Here is a 9,698-nt window from a genome sequence, read left to right as displayed (position 1 = left end):
TCCAGCCACACCTGAGACAGGCTGCTGTAAATGCAAGCAGGGATTTCTGCCCCGTGTACAGCACCAGGCTCTGCCGAGAGAGAAAAAGAACTCAAACTACCCACCTCTGCACCCAAAACTCCACTAATGTAACTCAGACATCCAAAGTTGTCTCTGCCCCAGTTGGGGCTGTGGGATGCTGAGGTGATGATCAAACCATCACCCCTTCCCTGTTCTCCAGGCTGTGCCTAGTGTTTCTTTGCAATCCTACACCAACTGAGGTTTGTCCTCTGTCTCTGCAGAGCCCTTCCTGTGTTTTTTGTGATGGACAGAGATATCTCAGCCCTTAAAAGTGAAAGCAGGCTGCATCCTCGAAGAGTACATGGAAGAGCTCTCTCCCCACTCCAACATCTCACTGCAGTTTCTGTCAAAGCTGTTTCCATGTTCGTTTGGCGGAACAGTAGTCCAGCTCCAACAAGGTAGGAAATTATAGTTAACATTTAGTATTTATCATTATTACCATTATTACCATTTAGCATTTACCAGCATTGTCCTGGTTTCAGATGGGACAAAGTTAATTTTCTTTCTAGTAGCTGTTATAGTGCTGTGTTTTGGATTTAGGATGAGAATAATGTTGATAACATGCTGATGTTTTAGTTGTTGCTGCGCAGTGCTTACACTGTCAAGGACTTTTCAGCTTCTCATGCTGCCCTGCCAGCGAGGAGACTGGGGGTACACACAGAGCTGTGAGGGGACACAGCCAGGACAGCTGACCCCAACTGACCAAAGGGATATTCCGTAGCATATGATGTCATACTGAACAAAAACACCGGGGGGGTTTGGCCAGGGAGCGGCGTCCCGCTGCTTGGGGACTGGCTGGGCATCAGTCAGCAGGTGGTGAGCAACAGCATTGTGCATCACTTGTTTCGTATATACTTTTATCATTATTATTATTTTCCCTTCCTTTTCTGTCCTATTAAACTGTCTTTATCTCAAGTCATGAGTTTCACCTTTTTATTTTTTTATTCTCTCTGCCATCCCACTTGGGGGGGAAGTGAGTGAACAGGTCTGGTTTTTAGCTGCCTGCCGGGTGAAACCACAATTGTATACTTAGCATTTTGTTTATTAGGCAGTATTAGATATACAGAAGATGCTAATATAGTAATGAAATTTGCTGTTTTCTTGTAATGCCTTGGAAGTAAAAATAGTATCAATCCTGCTACAGAAGCTGGCATGCGTTCCCTTTTCACTGTATCTCCTTCAGGACTCTGGACTATGACTACAATTACATAGTGACATTTCTCAGCTTTGTGCCCCAGTCTCTTGCCAGTTACCTTTTCTTCTGTGGGAGTCTTAGCAGCAAGAAGAATCCAACATGTGATCCATCTTCAAGTACACCACTCCTTTGGTCTTTACCTCACTCGTCTTCTCTGCTCTTTGGATGGGGAGCCAAAAGCTCTTAATTGAACAAAAAAAAGGAAAAAGAAAAAAGCGAAGGAAGTCAGGTGGGGAAAAAAATTAAGCTGCCAGAGGTGTATGTGTATAGCAGCAGAATATAAATATGTGTTGTTTTCATCCATTTCTCTCAATGGGAATCAAGTGGGTAAGATCAGACAAATCTAACATACCCATTTTCCTGGAAAGGCAATAAGGAAGGAAAGGCTAGAGATATTTTCTCCTGGGAGAGGGAGCTGCTGTTGCTTTGGGGCGCTCAAGAAGCTATCTCCACTCCCCTCCTTTGGTGTATGTGCCAGGGAAGAGCTGGGGTGTCCCTCAGCGCCCCAGGTGACCCTGTGCAGGGAGGTGAGCACAGCAGCACCCTTGCAGCATAAATACTCGCCTGCTTTACTTCTTTTGGGTTGTTAAATCCCCCCTGAAGTCTGAGGCGCCTTTACATCTTTGTAGGTCACAGTCCGTGTTTTTGCAGCACCACCACAAATTCCCTTCTGTATCCATCTGCAGGCAGATGGATGGGCAGCGGCACCGCAAAGGCCGCTGAAGGGACTGTGCTGCTCTTTGACTGCCCCGTCATGCTCCTGGCCTGTGACATGGCTGTGCTTGATGCCCAGCTCGGGCTGCTCCCTATGCGGGTGCTGGAAATGCACCTAACAAACTCTTTTGCAGTATCGAGCCTTCCCTGTGAAGCCCCTGCCTCACAGACCCCTTCCCTGGAGGGACCCACACCCAGCAATTGTGGCACTGGCCTTTCCCATGCCCTGCCTGGGCCATCGCACCCAACATGGCTGACACCAGGGGCTGAGGGCGCTGTGTGTTGACTGCCCTGGTGGCCATCTTGATGCCACCTCATGGATGCCCTGAGGCTGGGCACCTTTAGCCAGAGCCCTGGCTAATTAAAAAAAACCCAAACCACCACAGCTTCATGCTGTGAGTTTTCTCCAGGCGGGGCAAAAAAGGCCTTTTTCCAAAATGTGAAAATCCAAGGCACAGAAAGATGACCCAGTGAAAAGACTGTCTTGTGAATGCTCCCCCTTCCCCTGGCACAAAAGGGATTTCCTTGTGTTTATGTATCATGTGTAAAGCAAAGCCACCTTTCCGCTGCAGCCAGGGATGACTTTCCTGAGCTGGTGGCACCCTGTGTTTGATCTCTGCATGCTGAGGCATCCAAGTGAACGTACCAGTTACCTCTGGGGGCTTTTGGGCTCTTGTCTCAGCCCATTCTCCACCTTGAGTAATCCATACAGCTAAAAGCTGGGGAAGGCCCGTGTTCCCCACAGATGCCAACTGAAAAAGCAGCAAGTTTCTCCCTTGTGTGTGTGCACGCTTGGTTAAATAAGTTAATGACTGCACGAAACAGTGACCATATAGCTCTATTTCTACACATGCATCTGATGAGTGTGTAGCAAAGCTACTTTGTGCAGAATAGCAGGGAAAATTATACTTAAGGAAGATAACTGAGAAAAGAGTATCTCTGTAAGTCGTGGCACTTCTTCTCAATACTTGTATTCAGGGGTGGAACAAGCCCGAGTTCACTTGCAGCAATGAAATGCCCCATTAATCACGTATGCCTTTGAAAGGGATATGTCAGGCTTGGCTTATACGCCTACATTGGTACCTGATCCCATCTAGACAATGTGAGACAAGCGCTTAACAAAGCAGCTCTAGTTAGTAACTTGACTTATTTGTTAGTTTGCTAGTTAGATATAAATCAAAGTGTCGTAATAAGCCAATGATGTAGCAGCAGCTGCAATCTAATTTAGAGAGAAACAGCCTCATTTTAGTTTTCCTGACATGAACACAAAAGACAGTATCAATACTGAAGCTGGTAGAGACACAGCTGTATAAAACTAGTGAAAGGTCCGAATACAAGGGCAAATATATTATTATCTCAATAAAAGAAAACTTAAGATTGGGTCTATACTTTAACAGTTTTAAATTGCCAACAAAAGAATGCTGACTACAAGGAATAAATACATCTCCGAGCTATGCTGTGACATTTAAAAATCATTTTACCAATGTGTTAAATGAATAGCTTTGGTTATGTCCTAAGCACTTGTGTGTGCATAGGAAACAGTTGCCTCAGCTGTGACCCTGATTGATTGCACTTTGAGCATAAATCATTTCTATGGTAGATTGGCCTCCCAAATTTTGTTGTAGAAGCCTATTAACAAGCTGACCTTTGAGGCAATTGCACAAAATACTGTGTAGTGGAAGCAAAGAATGCTCTTAGGAAGGACTGTACTTCTGTCTGGCAATGTAATGGCTCAGCTCCATTGACTGTAATTTAGCTATATCTCTTGATATTGGCTGGAGACCAGATCTGTGGTATCTATTTCAGGAAACAAATTTAGAACCAACAAAAATAAATACTTCCAGATGCAGCATTGAGTCAGCATATCTCATTCAGTGCTGCTTGAAAGTATTGTCAGTTGGTGCAGATAGATTTTTAAGAAGAGGTGATAGTTTTATGACTGTCTCTGACATTTATAGACATACTTGCTTCATCTCTTGCTTCATAAAATATAGGTCACAGAATATCTTTGCAGGTAGAGCAATTACTGGCAAGTCCGAGCAGAGAAGAGCACGGTATGCATCACTCTGCAACTAGCTAGATGTATTATGAGGTTGGTTGGGGTCTTCTGCCTTTTGAGATTCCAGACATTGATGAGCGCAGGATGGTGATCTTGAGAAACTGGGTGGCCTGAGCCTGTGTAACAAAATCTAACACTCTTACCTCTAAGAAAAGAGGAAAGCAGAGATCTGCTGTGTTCCTCTGTGAAATGATTTAACTCCTGCAGCTATTTGCACTTGTTCTACCTGAACAGAAAATGCAGTCCAATAAAAACACACCACTGAGGCAGATTCTGATCTTGTGGTCTTCCATTGTAAATATGAAATAGGTAGTAGTTTAATGGGCTTTGGCAGGACTGCCGGTGTGCACAAGATCTGCAGAGAACTGGCAAGAACAATCAGAGTCTTAGGCAGCCTATCTGACCTGTCAGTCCTCAACTAAGATTTCACTGTTCAAATACAAAAGCACACCCTTGAACTTGCAATGTATTCTGGTGGTTCACAAACCCCTGGTGCCTGGAGTACTTTCTGACCCAGGGATCCCAAGCTCTAAGTGCTCTTAAAAGAGACTTCAGCTATTTCCATGTCCTCATGTGATTTTGCCAGATGCAATTTTGCTGCAATTGTCACAGGAACATTGTATCACCATAAATACTAGGGAATTACAGGTGCTTGAGTATGGGAGAGGATGTCTCTTTGGTGAGATGTGGTCCAGTAACTGTATGTCTCACTTTTCCATGAGGAATAGCTCTTGTAAAGGAATATAAATCAGGGGAATGTGTGATGGGAAACGCAGGTCAGAGCTTTACCTTGTGACTTAGTTCTTTGTGCTGCAACACAGAGCAAGAAGTATTGAAGCATTGAATCTAGAACTCTGAGGACTGACATGGATGGCAATTCAGCATGGAATAGTGCATGTGGAATAATAAGAACTAATATTGCTTACATTAACTCATTTTCATAATTACTCTGTTATGTGGTAGTGCTGATACTGGTAAGCAAAGTTGTGTAGCATATAACTTGGTTAAAGCAGTAGAAGTCCAATGCATAGAGTATTGCTCAACAATGCTTTTATTCCAATTGCAAGTGCAGAGACTATTAAATCATGATGTTTAGGAAATCCCAAGAGTGATTGAAATACTGCAGTTTGGTTGCAAACACGCAATGGAAAGTTGTTTAAAATCTACTGTATGGTTGATTAGCAGTTTTGTACTATTAGGAGCATTTGTTTGATTGTTATTGATATTTTCTATACATTGCCATTGCAGTCAGTGTTGGTTGATGCTGCTCAAATCCATCGAGAACTTTTGGTGGCATGAGGTTGATGTGATTCAGCACCTGACAGACAAATAGAGGAAATGGGTTCTTCTTCTGTTCATTTTTCTGTGCACACAGTAAACACAAGGTAGCTGGTAGAATACTTTCTTTCATATCCACTTTTCTTCTATTGGAAATCACAAGCAAAATCATTACTTGAGGAGGAAGAAGAGTTTTGGTCTTGGGAACCCCATCAATTTGATCAGTGACCAGGGCTAGTCATGCTAAGGGAATAAAGAATGGGACAGCTAAGCTTCCTAGGGAGTACCAATGTCCCTGGTAGCAACATTCTTCCCATGCCAGAGAAGAACAGTGTTAATTTACCTGTGCATTTCCAGGAGATTTGAATGAGTGAGGCCTCCACTGGACAGATGGCACATGGGCGTCTCTCTCTCCTGAACTTCCTGGAGAAAACTATATTTGAACATATTTGCAGTTGTACCACTTGACTTTTAGCCCATCTCAGTGCCTTGCAAGGTGTGTCCATCCTTACTTACCTGCCCTTATGGTCTCTTAAAACTCCTCTGCAGATGGAGAAGGTCCTAGGTCTTACACCTGCCTGCTACAACTGAGGACACTGCTACTCTGCACTGGTTTGTTGATCTCTTTGTCTGCTGTGTTGAAAGCCACCTAGAACATGTGACATCCACTGGTGTCTTCAAGCCTGAAGCCCAGTGTTTCAGTTTTAGCTCAGTGTGTTCTAGTTTTGCTGTAAACAAATTCACCTGGAATAGCCCTAACCTTATTGTAAATGAGCCCTGCTTCTGGCTGGTTTATAATTAGGTTGCAGCCACTTGTATCCTTTTCCCTTTCCAAGAGCAGGTGTAAGCAGGCTTAGGGGGAACTTGGTCAGTGTAAAGCAGGCTGGTGACATTTTTGATGTCAATTTGAACTTGGCCTTCATTTTTCTTGTGTCTTTCAGGAAATGGCTTGGGAAGGCCATCAGATAAACACCAGTGGGCTGGGCAATACTCAAACAATGAGGTTCTTTGAGTAATGTAGATCAAATCCGTTTAAGATACAGCGAGTCAAAGTAGTCTGACAGAAGAGCTGGACCGGCTGTCACCCAGCAATGGATTTTCCAGAGTTCATTGCAAAGTTTTCAGGCTGTATAGCTGCCTTACTTCCATTTCTCGTGGCCCTCCTTTTGGTGAGATAGCTGCAGCAGGTCTACTTCAACAAACTGGGTTTCTTTCACTTTGTTTGGGAAGCCAAACTGCCTGAATAGCAGTAGATAAGCACTGTGACTACAGCAGAACTACTTGTTCTCCTGTGAATTTGGCTTTTTTGCTGTGCAAAGGCCTATGGGGCAGGGCAGGCTATACTTGCTGTCTTGGTGATGAGATGGTAGTTTCTTGTTGCAAAGGGCAACCTATGTCAGGCTGAACAACGTCTTCCAGCCTTTCCTAGGGAAAAGCAGGGCCTAAGTTTTCAGAACCATGGTGCTCACAGAAACCTGCTAGCCACCTCCTTGCCACCCACCCACCGGGTGTAACAGAAGGTGGAGTCATGGGTGAGATTAGACATATGTTTTCCATTTTTCCCCAGATTTGTGCTATTAATAGAGATTAGTCTGACAGGGTTGGGAACTTCCCAGTTGCTGCTCTCCAATGTGACAGCAAGGCTGTGTCCATGCTGCTGGGAGAGGCTGTGTGTACATGGACCCGGATCTGCTGGAGCCCAGGCTGGGGAGAGAGTTTCTTGCGCTTTCTCCCTTTCTGGTTTTGGAGCATGTGGGGAGGTGTTGTGGGAAGGGACAGGTCCCACGTGTGAGCCAGGGATGTTGGGCAGTGCTACTATCTGAAGGTGGGAGCAACAGCAGTGCATGTGAATGGCTGCAGTTTGCAACAGAGCAGGTTCAACGCCCTGTTCATGCAAAGGGTTGCTGAAGTCCAAAGGGGAGTGTGCCTCTAAGGAGCACAGCAGCGGTTGTTGTGGGGGCAGGAAATACCTGTGAGTTTGTCTCATCTTTTTCTTCCTGGGATATGGGCCCTGTTGCATACAAAAAGCTACACCAGCCTGTTTACAAAAACCTGCTTGTATTGGCTTAATGTAGATTTTGGTGGCAGGACCACAGAGAATGAGGCCTGCTGCTCTCAGAGTTTGAGGCTGGGAAACCCTGGCCAGCCTAGCTCAGTGCTGTGTAGCAGGCATGACAATGCCATGTAAAAGAAGTTCCCTGAAAGGCTTTGAGAAGTCAGAGCAGCTATACAACAGCCTGGGAGCTTGTTAGCTCCCTTGCTACATCTGCCTTGAGATGAACAAGAGCCCCCATCAATGCCATTTCGCCCTTCTGTACCTCAGGCCCTGCGCCCACCCCACCTGCTCAGGACAGACCCCCAGACAGACAGATGGATGGACAAGGATGCACTTGCTCTTTCCCCCACACTTCTTTTTCTCCCCTTTTTCCTCCATGGCTTTTTGCTTTTAAAGGTTGCTGCTGACAAATCTATCTATTTGGGGCAAATTGTCAGTGAGAAACTTCCGCTCGAACTCTTTGGGACAAAACTGCCTCTTTGAAAGGGTAAATCCCGTTGCATGAAGGTCTGAACAATGGCCAAATGTGTTGCTGCTACTGCTGCCACTGCTGCTGAGGCCGGGGCTGTGACAAAGAGCGGATTAATTGGTGCCGCGGCTGACTGGTTCGAGATGGCTCCACTCAGCCCGCGCTGCGGGGAGCCCCATTGACTGGGCCCCGAGTCCCACTTTTCACAAACTCTAAACAAAAGTCAATTTCTTTTTTATAAGGCAAGGAAAGAAAAAAAAAATCAGTTCATGTTTGAGCTCGGGAAGTTGACTTGTTGGATTATAGGGCGTCATGCTCTCTCTGTCTGTCTCTCCCATGCTTTAAAGTTGCTTCTCCCCCTAAGAGAAGAGTGAGAGCGGAAAAATGGAAGCTAAAGTGAGCCGTCCCCATCAGTGTGAACGTGAGAGTGGGCTCTGGGGATAGAAAGCTACCAAACAGTCTGGACTCTGTGGCTGTGCTGGATGACTCAGCTGGTGCTCTTATTTAGTGGAGATAAACTTCTCCAGCTGTCTGATGCTGTTCTCAAGGGTTTCTGCAGCACATTCAATCCTGAGGTAGATAGTGCTATCAGGGAATGAGACTACGCTGGTGTGATTGAAGTCAGCATATCCATATGGGACTTCATGATTGGCAAAGTCCCCTGCTCTTTTCTAAAGGGAAGGTTTTCTCATGTGAAAGTGGGCAACACAACTAGACGTCTTGTGTCCTCCTTGAATAACCTTTGGCTTCCTCTGACTCTAAGCAGGTCCCACCAGGTAAAGCAGAATGAGGTTCCCAAGTGGTACATCCTGTACACTCAGAAAACCAATAAAATACATAGGAGCAATCAGAGAGAGAGAGAGAGAGAAAGAAACAAAACCAGGAGATGACTTTTGTGCGCACAGATGTTAATAGCCATTATCAAGTTGGCACAGTTTCTGCAGCTGAGGTTATACTGAGCACTTTGGGAAGTTAATCCCTGTGATTGGTTTGATAATCTTGTGATATTTGAGATATCACTTAATCAATATTTATCTTTTCTTTTGGAAAATAGTGATCCCCAAATAAAAGAGAGAGGCTATTATCAGATGTAACTGCTGACCCTCTCCTCCTGGCGGTGGTATAGTATCAGATCTCCTAGTTACCTGCTATTTGTTTGCATATGTTTTGTCTTTGCAGAGAGACTTTGCGCACTGGATTCTATTTCTCCCATTTCTGCAGAGTGAATCCTTTGATCTGACTCTCACTAATTGCTTTGACACACAGGGGAGGGCATGGTGCATCCAACAATTAAAGTTTATTCCCCTGTTTTTTTAAATGTTATTTTCTGCAACCTGTTTTTGCTTTAACATGAAACGCAGCATGTTTTGTCATCCAAAGCTTTGCTGCAGACTATATGGTAGGCAAATAGAGCTTGAAACTAGGGTAGAAGGGTACAGGGTGCAGCAGTTTGATTTGAAGTTCATGGTAATTCTCATGTGTCACATCTCTCTGCACTCTGCGCATGAACTTCTGCTTTTTTAAGGTCCACATAAAGTGATTATATGGATTTTATTCTGTCCTCTTTTCAGTTAGAACTATCTCTGTAAAAATGAGCACAGTGAAAGCCAAACAGTAGGAGCATCTTTCACATTATCTATGTAGCTCTGCAAGTATAGCCTAACTTGAGAAAAGCCTCTGGCTTCATTGCTGAGCTGTAGGATTTAACACTCCCCTGAACCTTTGACTGTGACCTTCGCTATGCCACTGCATTTGCTTTTACCCCGTACAATGTTCTTTGGCTTTCGGGTAACCCAACACTGGAAAGACTCTGCTGCCTTTCCAGGCTGATCCTCTTTCTGTCTATATGCTGTATCTCTATATAGTT

The sequence above is a fragment of the Athene noctua genome, chromosome 1, assembly GCF_965140245.1.
Source record: "Athene noctua chromosome 1, bAthNoc1.hap1.1, whole genome shotgun sequence".
NCBI lineage: Eukaryota > Metazoa > Chordata > Aves > Strigiformes > Strigidae > Athene > Athene noctua.
This window is presented reverse-complemented; position numbering follows the sequence as displayed.